Genomic DNA, 16,633 nt, shown 5'->3' on the forward strand with positions numbered 1-16,633 from the left:
GTGGGCCCATAAATGCAGAAGCATGAGGAGGGGGGAGAAGGGGGGGCCATCTTCTGAAAGTGGTATCCAGTTGGTGGGCTGTGCACAGCCTGGATATGCAGCTCTGCTGCACTACTCAGGAATAAGGTAAAAAAAAACATAACATTTATATTTTAATCTGTAGATGACATGTGTAATGTCACTAAGCTAAGCACAAACTCGAGCAGCAAAGAGGAGAGTGTTGTTGAGTAGGGATGAGTATCAAACTTTGATACTTTTACAGACCAACTGAATTGGTTTGATACTATCGATGATCGAAAAATCCCCTGTCACATTTCAAAACCTCAGGAGGAACCGAGTAAATCTCATTAGCATCAGTGAGCCAATCAGCATGCAGCATGCTTGGACCAACATCTAATAATGCTGGTGATTGGCTGTTGGCTTTCACAGTCACAGCCCCAGAGTTCTGGAAGGAGCTCTCGAGGAAATTCCCGTTTTTACTTCATTTTAGATGAACCAAGGCAGATGTCTCTCGCATTAGATTTGTATGGTTTGCACTTTTTTTAACTGGTGACCTTGTATTTGATTCTGTTTTATTGTCCAGATTACTCAACCCTTTATTTCATGGTTTTATTGGTTTTTACTGTTCGCCCTCTTGCTGGTGACTCTGCCTTTGGATATTTGCACTATAATATTAAGACACTTTAATTGTATTTCTGATTTGCTTGTTTTGAACTTTGCTTTATATGACCTGCGTGTTGTATCCTGCTGCTGTGTGTAAAAAACACATTGTAACATGGTTTTAGTAAAGTGCTCTATAAATAAAGATTATTATTACATTATATAGAGACCAAGCTTAAAAATAACACTAAAGTAAAACTAAAATTTCTACCGTAATGTGTATTGTAATTCCTTTGTGTTAAAATGGATTTGATGAAATTGGTATGGTTAAGAATCAGTATCGAAGTCAATGTATCAGTATCACTACTGATGTTGAAAATCTTTAAACGACACCCAACCTTATTCTTGAGACAGTAATTGCTTCCTAGTGACTAAAATCATTTCTCAGTATTTATAATAGTTTTTGCATACTTTACTTTATTTATTTATGCTCTATGCTATTATTCTTATTCCAGAATCAGAACTAGATTTCAGGTTCACTTTAGGTTTAACAAAATAATAGAAATTTTGGCCCAATACCTCATTTTGTTGTTAGAGGTGAATTTAATTTAAATTTATGTTTCTTGGTCAAAGAACTGTGGATTTCATTGAGTTCCCTTATTAAACTTACACCCCTGAAAGAAAGTCAAATAAAAGCCCAGTTCAATCTATACACAACACATACACATGAAAAAGAATTCAAAGTGTGCGTTGCAGGACTGTGGGTTAAGGTTGAGACCATGAACCACAGAATTCTGGGTTCTGGTCAGACCAGTGGTGTCAGCAGGATTACAGAACGGCCTGTCCACTTTAGGTCTCCCACTATGGTTGCCACCAATCCGGCATAAGGATGGTTCATCCTTATAATACGGGATTGTTCCGTATTTCAGGATGAAATGCTGCCCAATTTGTCCCGTGCTGTGAATAATCTAATGTTCAGTAAAACCAAACTGGTTATAGTCTAAAGTGGACTGGAGAAGTTTATCAATGAGCAGTCGACTGACCAGCTCTGTGTGCTGTGAGAAAATACATGTCTGCTGCCTTTTATATATAAAAGTTACCAGGCAGCATGGTGCACTGGTGGCTCACCTGGTAGAACTCAGGCCTCAAAGGCTCATATTGAACCACAGTGGTCTGGGTTCAAGTCTGACCTGAGGCCTTTTGCTGCATGTCATCTGCTTTCCTCTCTGATACTAATTGTAAAGCAGTAGTTCATTACAGGTGGCAAAGTTGGCATTTAGCAGCCAACAGACTCCTTCATTTGGCTAAATAAACAAAATCATTTTAAAAAAAAGCATGCACAATGTAAACATATCTCTAAAGCTGAAGCTCCTCTTCTCCTGGTTTTCAGTGAAATAAAGCCAGAATTAAGCAAACCCTTAAACCATGTACAGCTTCTCAGGGGAAGTACCGACTGTTTACATCAAAAGAGAAGCCACACTGATAACAGCCTGACATTACTAATTCTAATAAAAGTGTTTGATTCACTCTTATCATGTGAATAATTCAGCTTGGCATTAGATGAAAGTCAGTCAGGCACCATCTGAGACAGCCCACATATGAGCATCCTGTGGTTTTATTGTCCCCTGTGGCAGTGAGTCTCAAGAAATTCAACGACCTTTGACATTAAGCTGATAAAAGTCAAAAAGGATCGTTTATCTGCTCCATTGCATTTTTTTTTTTACACTTTTGACAGTTTGAAAACAGACCACTAATAGCACAGGCAACCTTTTAATTGCATAGCACTGCCACATCCTGCTTTGTCACAATACATTATTAATGAGGATAAAAAACCCCTCGGTCAGAGCAGAGACCTCCGCAGTATATCTTTCCCACACACAATTCCAACATACCCCACAGAAAAATGAAAACAGTATGAATTAAAAAGGCTGACGCACGCTGTTAATTTCTGTAAATGACTATCCTGCCACTCGCGCGGCAGTATTTTATCTCAGCATCAGTTTAAAGAAAACATTAATCTCCTCGGGCGACAGAAACCAATAAAGCATTAAAACTTTTAAACTGTGCTCAACATTTCTTCTTCACTGGCGTGCATGCAAAGGCTATTTTTAATTGAGTTTATGGCTCCAACCTGCTTCTCAAACTGCATCTATTTGAGCCCCAGTCACAGGGCCCCCCGTGAAAGAAAGCAGGGTAATAGAATACAGCCGCAGGTCGTCACATTTAATAGTATGACTCATCATTAACACTTGGCAACGGCGATCGATCGGGCGTAAGTGAAAAGAATACTTGAAAACAAGGCTGGGCTGGAGACTAAGTGCTCCATCAGATAAGGGAGAGCCATAACTCAGAGCTGGGAGGGAAGGAGGCTGCTGCTGCTGCTGTTCCTCACTCTGAAGAAGGTTCAGATTACTGCTCATCAGCGTCACTCTCCACGCACAGAGAGCCACACACTCTGAACGCTTCCTTCTTCTGACAGGATGGCTGAGGTTGACAGGTCTCTATCAGCTGACAGGGCCCTAACCAGGATTTTAGCCACCAAAAGTATAAGTACAGTATTGTATTTTTATTCTATTTTCTATAAGTTTTATCTCCTTTCATGAAGGTTTTCAATACTGTTCTGTAACCTTGTCTCAGCTATGATTCTGTTTAAGAAATAGTCCCTTTACCTCAAATAGTCACATTTAAAGATGTTTGGTCTAAACGCCTACAGAAATGTAATATATGAAATATATGTTCTCATATCAAGAGTGATCTTCCCATATATGTCTCCTACATTATTGTCACATATATACATCCTCTGGATATATAAAATTATAACTTTATAACATATGAAATGAAATACCCAGACTAAAATTTGTATATGTGCATATTTTACAAATATGTATATGATGATTTTTTATGTGGTATAACATGTAACCACATATTTTATCAATATATATTTAATTTATATACACAAGTTTATTAAAGTTTATCAAAACAACATACATGTAAAAGTCATATATGCTCATATATGTTTTTCTCATTCATTTTAAACATATCTATCCTCATATTCTTGGAATGTGGTCTCAGAATTACTGTTTATAACATCAACATGTATTGACAGGCTTTGGGATGGATATATATTTATGTAACATATGCCTACAATATAAGCATAGACACATAAATATGCATATTCATATTGGCTAGACATATATTTTAATAAATAAATTTATTCCAATTTCTGACAGGTTTCACTTATAAATATTTATATTTCTAAATGATACATTTTTTATACATTTTTACATTTTTATTTTAATTTTCATATGTACATTTATTTCATGTATGGAAATTCTATACTATTTATATATTTGTAATTAAAAAAATCATGATATGAATGAATGTCTAAGTATGCTTGTGTCGATATTCAATAATATCAAATATCACAATATTTCCCACCATCTGTGATATTTTTCATAACATCTAAAACATGTTTGCTTTTTTGTTTTTTTTTTTTGCAGTTTTGCACAGGCTGACCTGCTGTCTGACCCTCATACAATAACATAATTATGTATTATTAAAAAGGGACAACCGAATAATATTGTATATTGCTGTATCTGGCCTGGACATCATCAAGACATAAATCGCCCAAGCCAACAATTGAGAGTGTAAAGCTAAACCGATACACAACGGAAAACTAATACAACAGGCAGAGACACAGCTGCATTGACACACAACCACAGATGAGCAAATCATGTGTGAAATTTGTCAAAATTTCATACAGCTGCCAAAAACACAATCTGTCCCCAACACTCTGTAGCTGCTTCTCTGTGGACGTCAGGCCTTTTCTGTATGCGTCTGTCATACAGATGATCGATGAATGATACTGATCCAGGAAGTGATGTAAACAACACCTACCTGATAGCATCTCAGTGAAAAACTCACTAACTTCACTGAGTACAAGCTAAAAAGTTCCCCAGTTCACTGTGTTCAGTGTTGCTGTTGTAACAGTAAACGTCACCTTCTGGGATATTTGATTCAGTCCTCCAAATAAAAACTGATGAAATCTCTTGTTTCTTAAATTATTGCTACTTGGTGCTAATATTTTGGGCTAAAAACAGATTTAGTCACTGCTGAATCAAATACACTTGATCATCAGACCATGGACCTTGTGCTGACTGGGAAAATACTGAGTCCTTTAGTGCAGAAATACTGGGAGCAGGAAATGAGCTCTGCATTTCCAGTGGCAGCTCTGGCTCTGATCCATTAAAGTCAACATTTCAGTTTGCCACTAATGTAAAACTCATCCAGCTAAATCCAAACATTTTGAGAAATCAGGCCATGACTGGTCATAAAGTGTGTTATAGAAGAATAGTGAGCTGTTAACGCAGACATTTTCATTTGACGGAATCCTAAAGCAGCCTGTAAACGTGTGTGTGAGCAGATAATTCGTGAGTATGTGCTGTAGAACTCTGGGCTTGCTTCCAGCAAATTACTGCTTCTGCCTGCTAGACACTTTTGCAACTTCCTCAAATTGTCAAAGCTATCCGTTAACATTCAAAATAGCCTCAGCGACTCACACAAAGCCAAGACGCCGAGGAGAAAGTGGGTCCATGAGCAGCACAAGTCTGCCAACACTGCTAAGTATTTCATGCTTATTGTTTCTGTCCCCAGGCGCTGAAGATTTTGAATCTTTAAAATGTACTGTGCAGTAATACTTGCAAGCGCTCCATCCACAGCCCTGCAGGGGATGCAATGCACTGCCAAAGTCATTTGGTTGCCATGGTAACTCTGACAGCACCTCCCCATAAAAGCCCTAATTGATAGCAGCGGATAGCTGCAGAGAATTAAGCATCACGCCCGGATCACTGGTGCTATGTGCAGACTGACTGCCAGACAAAAGCCACGTGCAGACCAATATGTGCAGCCAGTCGAAGCTTCAGATGTAAGGGTGCTCAGCTGGGACAAATCCTGAGACAATCCTTAAATCACCCATATTTGAAGTCAAGTTTACTCCACCAAAAAAAACTTTTTTCAGAAAAAATCATTTCTAATGATCTCATCCTATTGTCAGCAGTCCCATTCTTTCTTTTTTTTCTACCAACTCTGAATTATCCCCAGGGGAGAGCACTTACCGCAAAATTTGATGAACCTGCCTCTCATATAGTTAGAGCTCCCATTACGCTGCTGAAATGACCTGGAGTGAATCAGCTTGCTGCTAGAAATATAATTATGAATGATTTTTGCATTTAGAATGGCAGCATTATGTTCAAGCATGTCAATAAAGCCTGAATGGTAGGTCTTTTTTATGGCTGTGTTTCAGCAGCAGCAGTGGGGGCTAATGCTGAGAGAGAGAGAGTATTGAGCCATGATACCTCACGGTCTGTCTGCACACAGCTGGAGCAGACAGGCATCAGCTTTTTTTTGTCAACACAGGATGAAAACGCTGGTGCCGACAGAGAGAGGACTGCAGGGGCTTTGTCTTCGTCTTCCTCGCTCCGGTTGCTTGTTTTCAAATTAGACGTCTTGACTGGGCTCATAAGCGACGTGACAGACGTGCCAGCAGAGAAGAAAAAGTCGAAACAGTGAGTCAGACCTAGGATGGTGATGAAATAGTTCAGAATACAGTGACGTTCAGGCAGATTAACTCCCCCGTGCTGGACTTGACGCAACACCGAGCCCAGACTAAAGAGAAATCCAGAAAGCAGCCTGTCACCAGGTACTGATTTCAGCTCTGTAGTAGTTGTAGATTTTAGTGGATCACAGATGTGTCACATATGAGTAAAAGCTGGACCAGCCAAAACATCCAGAGGCCCCAGGAGCCCACATAAGTGGTCTCTTTCATTCATGCTATACACACATAAATGCACCTGAAGCAAATTTTTATTCTCAGAGTGTATTTTTGTTTTATGCACAGAAAATGCATGTGACCTACACTGAACACTGAGCCTGAACACATCCTGTAGTGACACAGATGGAGGACTGACACTAGCATGATGCTGTCACCACATGGGCCGTAGGTTGGCTACTGTTGAATAATCATGAATTTTGCTCGACAACTGAAGCAGCAATAATATCAACCAAGGTTGGTCCTGCATTATTACCAGGGTCCCAGTGTCAAAGTCCAGTTTTAACAGCTCGTATTCCAGTTAATCTATGTACATGTGAAAACAATTGAAACAACAAACTTGGGGCAAGCATGTGCAAGCAAGTACTAAAAGTAGATCTTATTCCTCTGAGCCATGCAGCTCCACTGTTTCCAAAAAAATTATTAAAGACACATCAGTGAGCCACACTGTATCATTTTGACTCCCAGATCCTGCTTTCTCAAATGCTCAACACCAAATGCGGATTAATTCGCCACTGAAAATAGTCCCAAATGCAGTCTTTACTACTGTCTGGATCACGTTTGCTAAAAACGACAGTGGCTCAGCCATGAATCGCTGAGACTTTTTCTGAAAATGAGCTGATTTATGTCTCCAGTAGCAATGAGTGGACTAGAGGAGGACGGAGAAGTCGCAAAGCACTGAGACATGGACAAACACATTGTTGGCTAAAAGTTCAGCAGCGTCATCCTTAAATGGGAACTTCGACATGACTGGTTACATGAACAATGACAAAAGCAGGTAGAGTAATGGTTAACAGGGGTCCAGCAACAAACTCTTGCCTCAGGCCCCCCCAAAATGATTAGTATGACCATGAACGCTTGTGTCAGCCAGGAGGAAATAAGAAACTGTTGTACAGAAATAACAAAAAAGGACACTTTGGATTTGAGTTCAACCTGCTGCCATAAAATAAAATATTTCAAGCAGTTTGCATCACATAGACAGAAGCAAGAGAAAAGTAAATGAAGGATGTGTTAATACTAAAGGATGAGTGTCACTAGCGATGGGCTGTTTGTGCTGTCACCTACAGGCTTGCCCACACAACATACTAATCTAATTTTCATTGTATTTCAGTGCAGACGACTTCATAAACATTCTGATTCATTTTTACTGTCACAAGCTTCATTTTTATATTTAAATATTATTTAAAATTCTGTATATTATTGTAATATTTGTGTTGTTTTCTATACATGTTACTAAATTAATTAATTAATCACATGATATTGAAAAAAAAAGGGAAATATTGTGATGATATCATATATCATGATATTTGGGCTGGGCTGTATCAAGATATTACATTTTAGATAAACAAGCCTATTAACTGGTTAAATTCACTGCTGGTTTAATGAGTGACTTTATCAACTAAGCCCTATAGCCTAAACATGGGAGCTTGTAGCCCTCTCACATTATTTAAACTCTCAGGAATCTGTATCAGCCTTAAAAATCCAGCATGGCTCAGGCTGTATTATCGCTGCAGCCTCTTTCTCAGCTGCACGTAGAACCGTGCTAAGTGAACAGGAGCGCCTCCTGAAACCCCAACTGCTTACATCTTAAGCACGAGTGGCTGCCCTGGGAATTAAAGCCCCTTTACCCCGACCATGTCTGCACTATCCTCGACCCACTGAGCGCCGCAGGCCCATAAACAATCCTCACGGCCAGATGAGAGATCATGTTTTATTTCCAGACACCTCATCCACCTGGACTGAGGCTTTGTTTACTCAGTGTTTCAAACTTATTGCTCTTTGTAGGGCTGTGACTGCTGCGATAGGAGGTGGAGGTGAGGCAGAGGAGAGGACGGACAGTCAGAGCGAGAGGGGCGGGGGAAGAGAAGCCATAAACACGGTCATGATTTATGTGTTCAGAAGTCAATTACACAGCAAACACAGACGCGGTAATAAATATGGATCCATGCAAAACTCCAGCACAAGTGTAGTCAAAGGCTTTAAAATGCAAGCACTGCAGAGAGAGAGGTATCACATTTCACTGTTCTGCACTGAGGAAAAAAACAAACAAATAAAACACACTCTACATTAAAGTGTTTTACCCCATGATTTCATCCTGCGGTGTATTTTTAGTCCTCTCAACAACATTTGACACAGTCGATTATAAGATTCTCTTTAGTTAAGTTATGGACTTTAGGACATTATTCTTACATGTTTTGTTATTTCTGCTTGATGAACAAATGTGAATCGTTGATGGTAACAGAAAGTATTCAGACCCCTTTACTTTTTCCACATTTTATTGTACTGTAGAGGTCCACCGGGAGCTCCTTGGACTCCATGGCTTGGTTTTTGTCCTGAGATGCACTGTGAATTGTGGGACCTGATATAAACTGGTGTGTGATTTTCTAAACTGTGTCCAATCAATTCAGTTTGCTACAAGTGGACTCCAATCATGCTCTAGACAAAACTATAAATACATGTTTTCAGCTGTCATTGTGGGTTATTGAGTGGAACTGATGAGAGAAATGGAAATGGTATTGATTCAAAATTAAATCTATAACAAGCTACTGTATATGTCCAAAAGGAACAAACCTATGCTCAATTTTAAGAAGAAAAACTTTAAATTATTTTTCAATACAAACAAGAATCATCCTATAGACTCAGAACAGATGTTAGTAAATCGTGGAAGTGTCTGTTAAAAAATCCAGAGGAGACCTTTTCAAGGAAAATCTTTCTTAGAAAATCCACATTGAAAATATGTCTAAAAAGTTAAAGGTACCTTATGAAATGTTTGACCACTGGCAGTACTGTGAAACTCCCAGTGTTGGGGGAACAGCATGTAATTAAACAGGAAGTTTCATGACACTTTGCAGTAACTTGCTGGTAGTTCAACTAGATTTATATGTGTACAGTTAATTACTTAAATTACTTTTTTTTTTTTTACAGTTTTTTGTGTGGAATTGTAGTTTCAGTAATTAACTACACAAGTTGGACCACAAAAGGAAAGAAATTCTTATTTAAGCAGTTATTGTTTACAAAACCATAGATGACATTCCAACACTTTCCCATGAATGTATGTATGTGATGTATTTTAGTTTTTTTGGTTGTAGTTACAAAATTGTGTTATAATTCTGTATCACTTGTACACTGTCAGTTTGATCCCTTTGAACTACTTTTTCTAAGTAGCTATAGTTAGACTTCCCCCTCAGGTAGCTTTGCCGTAATTCAACTTTTTCCAGTGTAAAGTAATTGGTAGCCGCCAAAACTCTGCTTTAAAAGTGGCTTCCCCAATAGAGTCCGTAAAGAGTGGGTCCATGCACACGAGCAGTAAACAGTCCTGCTGGTGAGTTTATGCTTTTCCACTGATTGACAGACAGTTTCGTGAACGTGCACCAACAAAGGCAGGGAAGAAGACGACGACTGGCTACAGCAAACATGAAGGTTTCAAGTTCTGCAGATTTTATATGGAAGGAAACGTCTTCAGCTTGTTTGTTAGGCCTCAGGGATACACACAGTGAGTGTTGAGCGAACTTGACAGGTAACCACTGAGACATGATTTGTGTGTTTTTTACACTGATGCAAACTAGTGACACAACTTAAATATGAACCTTTAACCTCAATTACATCTGGTAGTAGATTAAAAATTTATTGATAATCAAATAATCATTTAAATCAAGACAAAATATTAAATATTATCTGGTAACAGCCTGTACAATGTGAGGATTTGCTCATTTTCTCTGTTATATGTCAGAGTAAACTGTACTGTACCGTTTTGAACAGTTTCAGGGAAATTCTACAGGGCATTTTTCTGATATTTTACAGATACTGTCCAAATTATCAATTATGTAAATAATCCTGAATTGCAGCTCTTATGTGAACCACAGAGCAAATTAAATTGAAACAAGCTTTTGGAGCAAGGTGTACTGTAGAAACCAGGGGAAGAAAAAAGAAATCATCTAATTAAATGAATCCGGGGATTGCACTGTGGCTCCGCTGTGGGAGGACACCAAAATTGCATCAAGCAAATCTGGAGAATGGAACCCATATGGCTAATGGACGTGGGTTATGGTATTGTTTTGGAAGGCTCCGCAACATGCCGTCCTTCAGCTGCTACAGCGGCACAGACCTCCACAAATCATTACTGCCGGATAATAGAACACACTTGATCAGACCCAGGAGGAAGGGATGCCAGGGAAAAGTCTGTGAATAATGATTACGGTCACCTTAGTCATATATCACCATCCTGGAGAAGATGACTTGGATAAAGGTGTCAGCACGGATGGCTGACAAATTTCTGCACCATCCTCAGCTTTCAGTCCCGCAGAGCCACCCTCCTCTTTGTGTCCTGCCTCCTCCTGCCTCTGTAATTGCTTGCTAAGCCAGAAATTAATCCATGTTGTAGCCACCCAAACACAAATTGGACATAGCAGGTTGACCATCATGAATCGGGAGTGATGACACAGCACACCACAGGGCCTCACTTTCACTGAAGTGGCCTGTTCACTCAAGTTATCAGGAAGCGTTAGCCAAGGTCATGTTGGTACAGAAGGTGGGCCTTTGCCTGAATATTGGATGCATTCAATTAGTGCTTCTGCAAAGGCGAACGTGAGTGAAATGTTATAACTGGCTTGGGCGTGAGGGAGCGGCCGGAGTGACGCACTGGAAAAAGGCTGCTGTAAGAATCCGACTGATAGACTAACTCTCTCCTTTTCTCTTCTCTCTTCACAGTTTTACTGGAGTTGGCAGCCTCTGGAGCCCAGCTCCGCTGTGTCGTCTGCCAGGCACGAGGCACTCCATTTGTTACTCCCAGAAGGTCACTGAAGAGCGTTTTCAGGCACCTTCCTCAATGTCCACTTCCTCCCTGCCCACAGGAGTCATTAAGATGAATAGGACAATATGCTGTCCGGGCTGCTGCTAGGTGTGTGCCATGGTGACCTCTAATAGCTCAAATTAGACCTTCAGGAACTCATCTACAGTTATCCCCTGATGAGATCCATACTCAAAAGACTGTGATGCATGGGTGTCATTCCGAGGTGATGTGGAAGTTGTCTTTAGGTTGAAGTGAAAGATTGCAAAGGGGACAAACGGGGGGGGGGGTTTGACAGTCAGTGTAGTTACGACTGAGGACACCAGCGTTTTTAGATTTTGTATATTCAAATCTGACTACCTGATGGTCAACAGAAACAAATAAAACAAATAAAACCTGCAGTTATACTGGAGTACCTGTTTAGGTTTTGGCCGATACTCAATAATATCAAATATTTTTCATAATATTGAAATTTGTTTTTTTCAGATGCTTTTATCAGTTACTACTACTAGAGGATTCGCACTAGGTTTGGGCCGATATTCAGTTATATTGAATATCATGATATTTCTCGTCATATGGGATAATTACTTTTTTTTATGGGATAATTACTTTTTTTTAAGAGAAACAACTGTTCACAAGTGGCATGTGACTCCAACGACTGTCGTTATAACACAATAGGGCTCTAGCGAAGTGGAAACCAACTCTCCACCAAGACAGTCACTCTAACGACTGTCGTTGGCACATGGAGCACAAAGGGAACCAATGACATCATCAGCCTTGTGAAAACCCCTCCCTGAGGTCAAATACCTGGGTCTCCACACCAGATAGTTGGACCAGTCCCAGCCTGGTCAGGTGCGAGAAGGAACTGATGAAGCCTCTTGGATGAGAGGTGAAACGTCTTCCTAGACAAATAACCAAGTCCAGTTGCTTTCGATTTAAAACTCCTTTGAGATACCTTTTTTTTTTTTTACATAATATCAAATTTTACAGTTTTGCACAGTTTGCCCTGCTGCTAAATCTGACCCTCATTTCACTGCTTTGCTTACTGTACATTGTACCTCGGCATGTGACAAATACGACTTTGAACTGCTGTTTAGTGGCAGCATCACTTATACCTGATACATACAATACAATAATATAATTATATACTGTACAAACACTTAAAACATGAATTACAATAATGTAATTATATATTATAAAAACACACCTGAGATATAAAATAAAATAATATTATATAGCAGCATATTTGGGCTGGACAACATCGAGCTATTATGTTTTTGATATTGCCCAGGTCTCTCAGCTGACTACTGCTTTGCTTACTGTACATTGTACCTCGGCATGTGACAAATACAATTGTGTGAACTGTGTTTAGTGGCAGCATCACTTATACCTGAAATATAAACTGCACGCCAAACTGCAAAGAAATCTATATTGCAGTATTTGGTCATACAATACCATACACCATACAATAATATAAGACTGACAAATTTAGAATCATATTTTCTAAACCTTAATCTGAAATAGGGTTGTAAAGGGATACTTATGCACTCTGAACAGATACAAACAGATACCAACCACTGTCCACTCCCCCGACCTGTGTCCTGACTGACACAGTCACATCCTAACACACAGACATCATACAAACTGCTGCCATCAGCGGCGTTCACTCGTTACACGTCAGGCTGTCAGGATCTCCAGAGTCAACACATCAGTTTAGAAATCATAGGAAAATAAAGGTGCGCTCCTCAAACTTGAGCAGACATCACTGTATAATCATCACATTCAGACTTTCAACTTCAGTATCAGAGTAACTCCAGGTGATTGTTGTCTTTGCACCGAGAAGGAGGAACTGCTGGCAGCCAGAGCAGTAGATGTGTCAGACTGTAAACAAACAGGCTGGAGATGCAGGTTCAAGTTCAACACTCGACATTCACTCTTCTGTGTTTTCACCACATTAGCTGTGCCAGCTGTTCCACAGGTGTTACTTCGACGGCGCGATCAGATACTGATGCCTGGCACTGCGCAAGGTTCTTGACAGGGGACTGGAAACTGACAAGCGGAAGTGTTCCCTCGCAGCAAAAGTAAAAAGGAGCCAGGAATATGTGGTGAAACGCCCTACACCCATTTACCACAGAAGGTATTTTATAATTTCAGAGACTTTCTTTATGGTGTTTTGGTGGGAAAATATCAAATCAAAATCCTGGTCACAGCTGTGGTTAGTGGGTTTTTTCTGCTCCACCACCTCCATGGTTAGTAAACTAAGACAACTGTGTTAAATTAGAAAAAGATCACAGAGATTTTTTTTTTTAAATGACTTGAGTCGGGAAAGATCGCAGTCATCCCTAAAAAAAGAGCAGCTTTTAAAGAGCATGCTACTACTGCCAATGTTTTCAATGTTCCTGCAGCCACAAGAGCTCGCTTCATCAAAACTGTATCAGGTAAAATTATATATAGCACAGAAAGAAAATGTTATTTCCTGCATCCAAGCCTTTATTTCCTGTTCTATTCTTTTTACTCTCAGAGCTGTAAGGTAGCGTGGAGCATGTTCAAGTCTGAAATATGGTAGATGCAGGAGTGGAAGAAGCAAGTACCTCCAGGAGCTCATATAAGCAGCATTATCATGCAGGTGGTATTAAACCAGAGCTCTGTAACATGCAGCACACCTAATATGGCTCATTGCTCTGGTCTCTGCCTTTTCATCTTCATCGTCACAGACCGCCACAGAGCTTTAGGCACTTAACTAATAACAAAAGCCGTCTCAGATAGTTAATGCAGAGTAATGATGACAAGCAGCAGCACTGAAAATAGCACCTGTCGCCCCAGACAATAATAAATCCCCAGAGACAAGGCTGCTGGTGGTGCACCGACACAAACACAAGGGATGAAGGTAAGAAATGTTTGAGGGCTGAGGCAGCGGATGTGTGAAGTTTGAACTGATCCTCCTGAAAAATGGTGGTGGGGGGGAATCTCAGTGTAAATGTGCCACATGCGTCACAGACAAAGACTGTGCTGAAATCAACAGTAAACACTGGATGTGGCAGCAGGTTCACGATCCAGGAAACACTGAACAGTGTGTAAGTTTGAGCTGCTTTATGCTCTGGTGCACATTAAGATTTTTTTTTCTCTTTGAAAAATACATGATGTTTGGTTATTGAGCTGCTGCAGCAGTAGAACAATCCTGCAGAGGGGGAAACTCAAGTTTGTTGTATTATAGTTGGAAGTTGATCATTTATGTGACAGAAGAAGAATTTATGATATGGTTGGGGAAACTGATGAAGCAATAATGCAGTTTCTGCAATAATGAAAAAAAGAGCCCATGAACTCAGTGTGGGTCCCACCTGAACTGCATGCAGAGCCTAGTTTGCACATGCTTGGACTAATTAGAACTCCACGGAAAAAGAAAACATCTGAGGTTGTGTTTACCTGCTCCGCATCCTCAGCTGGACACGGCTCCCCCCTCCAGCCCGGCGCTCAGCAGGACCAGTCGGGACGCAGCGGAGGTCAGAAAGCCTCTCCACATCCCCCACTCCCCCCTCCCGGAGGATTTTGCAGGTTCAGGTTATACGGGCGGTGTGGAAGTCAACACGGCTCCAACTCGGATGCTCTGCTCGCACTGGAGCAGCCAGGTGCGTAAGAACGGAGAAAAAACACGCAGAAAGAACTCAGTGTGCGTCCGGGATCGTTACCTCTTCTCTCGCTTTAGTGGGCTGTGAGAAAGTGAAAACAGACAGCCTCCCCCCGACTGAAGTCCACTTGTGTCGGAGCGCCCCTCCTCCAGCACCCCCGGGGATGAGTGTGGCGTCGGGGTGGCGTGGAGCCTCGCTGTGGTGCCGCCGACTGGAGGAGGCTGCACGGGGAGAGCCGGGGCGTGTTCCTGGAGGAGGCGGAGGAGCGGGGGGGGGGGATGCGCAAAGATGCTCAGCTCATTGTGAGGGCGTTAAAAAAGTTTCTAAGAGCGCATCAGGGAGGAAGTCATTTAGCCTCCGGAATTCTGACAGCTTCGAGCTATTTACTGCGGAGTTTAGGGGATGAGCTGTAGATTATTGCTTTTAAATTCTGAGCTTGTTACATGAACATTATATATGTATATATATATATATGTGTGTGTGTGTGTATATATATATATATATATATATATATATATGTGTGTGTGTGTGTGTGTGTGTGTGTGTGTGTGTGTGTGTGTATATGTATATGTATATGTATGTGTGTGTGTATATATATATATATATATATATACACATTATTTTATTTTATTTTGGCTGATCTGATTCAAAGAATCGTGAAATCACCTCCAAACTGAGGGTCTCAGCTAAAAGTCTTGTCGCTGAATTCTGAACGAGCTGAAGCCGAGCAGCTGAAAAGAGAACCGCAGCAGTCCGAGTTAATATCTTTACCCCGGAACGACTGTCAGGAGGCAGAGCGGCATCAGGAGGTCGGTGGTTCGATCACGGGCTCCCACAGTCCCCAGTTTGCCTCTGATAGCTGTTCCGTCAGTGTATGAATGTGTGTGTGTGTGTTTGTGGTGTATGTATTTACATGGCACTGGTCTTACCATATTATAATATTTTATTTGTTTTGATTCTTTTTTTGAGGAATTATCCAGTAATTCAAAGGAAATCAAAAAACAAAGATTACAGTCTAAAAGTCTAAGCTTTTTTTTATGAGACATAAATATTTTCTGTTACTTGTCTAAGCACTATTTTAAAGATGAACTGTTACACCTCTGATGCCTGGGTGTGTGTGTGTGTGTGTGTGCTCTGTTGCACGTCTAACCATGGCCAACACTGATGTCACAATTGGCATCACTGCAGCACAGTGAGAACTTAAAGGTCCCGTATTGTATAAAGTGAGATTTTTTTGATTATACAGCAGGTCTAGGTTCTATATCAATACTGTGAAAGTATCAAAGCCTCAGTCCACAGAGAAATGCACACAGCCTGTATTCAGAAACTGAGCCTTAAAACCAGCCGTCAGGACTTCTGGAACTTTGTGATGTCACAACAAAGCAGTCACTGCTCTCAGCCACACCCCAAGCCCACCTGGAACCACCATCCAACCTTGCAGGATTTGGTTTCTCTGAGTGTTTACCTGAAATCTGCTAGATTTTTATTCAATCACTCAGAAACAGTCAGCCAATCAGAAGAGGGGCTCAGAGCATCTCCTCTGATTGGCTCGCCAACCTGTTGTTACTAGAGCTCCAGAGAGAAGCCTGAGAGAGGAGATGTAAAATTACACTGAGATGGTTTTAGGTTCTTAACACCATAGATATATCTTATGAATTTCAAGACTTGAAATAAAAAACACTGGAAAAGTGTAAAGTACGGGACCGTTAACACACTGTGTGGGAATAAACATTTATCTGCAGATGCAGAATTTCTGCCTTCCTCACTTGTTCCCCCTTACAGTTTTGTGATGTA

General features: G+C 40.6%; 1 protein-coding gene across 1 annotated transcript in view; it reads right to left on the reverse strand.

The window, feature by feature from the left end:
• Positions 1-15,047, reverse strand: part of LOC139621692 (heparan sulfate glucosamine 3-O-sulfotransferase 5) — an 84,531-nt gene extending 69,484 nt beyond the window's left edge. The window contains exon 1 of the mRNA XM_071478455.1: positions 14,637-15,047. The gene's annotated coding sequence lies outside the window, so the exon portion shown is untranslated. The remainder of the gene's footprint in view (positions 1-14,636) is intronic.
• Between the last annotated feature and the right edge of the window lie 1,586 nt (positions 15,048-16,633).

Source organism: Trachinotus anak, unplaced genomic scaffold (genome assembly GCF_046630095.1).
Source record: "Trachinotus anak isolate AG129_WGS33_773 ecotype Australia unplaced genomic scaffold, CSIRO_AGI_Tana_v1 ptg000005l, whole genome shotgun sequence".
NCBI lineage: Eukaryota > Metazoa > Chordata > Actinopteri > Carangiformes > Carangidae > Trachinotus > Trachinotus anak.